The 2,500-nt window shown below is 44.8% G+C and overlaps 1 long non-coding RNA gene across 1 annotated transcript; it reads right to left on the bottom strand.

Annotated features, from left to right (window-relative positions):
• Positions 1 to 499: 499 nt before the first annotated feature.
• Positions 500 to 954, bottom strand: LOC148123714 (uncharacterized). The gene is made up of 2 exons (XR_015740572.1): positions 735 to 954; positions 500 to 544 (listed from the first exon to the last, which is right to left on the bottom strand). It is a non-coding gene; the product is annotated as an uncharacterized LOC148123714 (long non-coding RNA).
• Between the last annotated feature and the right edge of the window lie 1,546 nt (positions 955 to 2,500).

Raw genomic sequence — 2,500 nt, 5'->3', positions numbered from 1 at the left:
GTGGAGATAAACCTAACCCCTAACCCCAACCCCTCCAAACCCTTAACCCCTAACCCCAACCCTTAACCCCTAACCCCAACCCCAACCCTAACCCCAAACCCAACCCAAACCCAACCCTAACCCATTTTAGCCAGAAAACACAACTTTTATTGCAGAGCTCAGATTTTGAAAAGAACTTTATTTTTATGTTCCCCAGGGTGGAAAACATTGAAAACCCTCCTCATTTTTGGATCCGAGCATTCCCTGAGGAGATAAACCTAACCCCAACCCCTCCCCCAACCCTTAACCCCCAAGGCCAAAACCCTTAACCCCAACCCACAACCCTAAACCCCAGATCCCAACCCAAACCCCCACCCAACCTCCCCAAACCGCCAACCGAAACCCTAACCCCCCACCCTAAACCCCTTAATCCTCTTAACCCCTTAACTGTTCTGCCTCTCTAACACTGAAGCCATCGTTCTCCTTACCTCACTTTCAGGTTCGGTCTTTTGAAGTGCGATGTCTTTTCCTGTTCATCGATTGATGCCTTCGGCCTCGTGTTGTCCTATTACTATTAATAACGTATTAATAATAAAGATACAGGATAAAAACCCCTTTTTCCCTGTTCTCCCCGTTATTCCTTCCAGGACCACAAGATGGCGCCGTTTCCTGTTTCCCTTAAAAAGGCGGCCGAGAAAAAAGCCCGTTTCAATAGTGCCCTCCAAAAAGTTCTTTTTAAAAAATGACCACGGTACCTGCTTTTCTGTCCCTTAACGAGAGCGTTTGAGCTTTCGTAATACCGTATTAATGTTAATAATGAGGCGTTTCAATTAATAATTATTCGGAATAATAAACTTTAAAACCAGAGTGACGAAAAAGTCGCGGCGCGAGGAACTGGGCGGGAAGACTAAAAAGAATGGGCGGGAAGTCGGCTGTCACAGAAAGGTCGTTCTCCTCAGGCATCGTGGGGGTGGGGTGGGTAGCCGCGGTGAACGGACAACCCCTAACCCACAAACCCCCACCCCCTTACCCTAACCTCCAACCTCAACCCCAACCCCAACCCTCTAAGCCCACAACCCCATCTTTTTCTGGGACAACTTTTTCTGTTCATCTAGTGCGGCCTTCGGTCTCGTTTTGTCCTATTAATATTAATAACATTGATAATAAAGATACGGGATAATAGCCTAAAAAAACTCTATTAAAAGGGTTCCCCCCCCCTTCTCCCTGTTATTCCTTCCTGCACCACAGGACGGCACTGTTTCCTGTTTCCCTCAGAAAGGCGGCCGTGAAAAAACCGTTTCAAAAAAGCGCCCCCCCAAGTTATTTTTTTAAATGAGACTGCGGTGCCTACTTTTCTGTCCCTTCACGAAAGGGTTCGAGCTTTCGTAATACCGTATTAATCTTCATCATGAGGCGTTTCAATTACTAATGATTCGGAATAATAAACTTCAAATCCCCGAGTGACGAAAAAGTCGCTGCGCGAGGAACTGGGCGGGAAGACTAAAAAGAAAGGAAGTCGCCCGCCACAGAAAGGTCGTTTAATAAAGATACGGGATAATAGCCTAAAAAACTCTATTAAAAGGGTTCCCCCCCTTCTCCCTGTTATTCCTTCCTGCACCACAGGACGGCACTGTTTCCTGTTTCCCTCAGAAAGGCCCGTGAAAAACCGTTTAAAAAAGCGCCCCCCAAGTTATTTTTTTAAATGAGACTGCGGTGCCTACTTTTCTGTCCTTCACGAGAGGGTTCGAGCTTTCGTAATACCGTATTAATCTTCATCACGAGGCGTTTCAATTACTAATGATTCGGAATAATAAACTTCAAATCCCCAAGTGACAAAAAAGTCTCTTCTGCTGTTCTCTTCTGCTTCTTTATTTTCTATATTTCTATATTTCTGTGACAGATCTTCCAATGCTCCATTGTTGCTTTTTTATTGTGCCTTTTCTTGTAGTCAGTCTATGCAATCTTCTTGCAGCAGCTAACCAGCTGGTCCTCTCTTTCTTCACCTCCTTTGCAGAGGCAGCTTTTACTGTCTGTTCCTGTCTTCTCACTTCTAGGTTTGTATATATTTGTTCTTAAGACTTGGCCTTATGTATCCAGAATTAGCCCTCTGTCTCTTTCTTCAACTTTTCTGCTCTTGCTGTCTTCTCTGCCTGCTATTTTTTTAAGTGTGTTGGCCATGTAATACACTGCCTTGCCAAAGTCTTTTTTCTATTCTTTATTTGGTCTTTCTTGTAGACCAGTTTGGCCTTTTGGGTATTTAGTAAGTTTTCCTGATATACTGTAACTGTATTAGTTCCCATACTGACCTTTATTCCCTGCTTTTGAAGCGCAGCTACTTTGCGTGGCATAACAGATTGCCGTGCACCAGCTGCTAAAGCAACAGGGAGGATGCAGGATTGCAGGTGAGTAGGAAAGCCTCTGTGCGTGCAAAGCATGCCCACCAAGCCAAACCACTTTGAAACCCACCACTGGTTACAGCCTCACTGAAAAAAGACTTGTGTTTGATTTTTATAGCCACTGC

This window comes from Pseudonaja textilis, unplaced genomic scaffold (genome assembly GCF_049901715.1).
Source record: "Pseudonaja textilis isolate UNSWEBS1 unplaced genomic scaffold, rPseTex1.2 PTEXSCF224, whole genome shotgun sequence".
Taxonomy (NCBI): domain Eukaryota; kingdom Metazoa; phylum Chordata; class Lepidosauria; order Squamata; family Elapidae; genus Pseudonaja; species Pseudonaja textilis.
The sequence above is the reverse complement of the archived record's forward strand: the minus strand, read 5'-3'. Positions and strand labels throughout refer to the sequence as shown.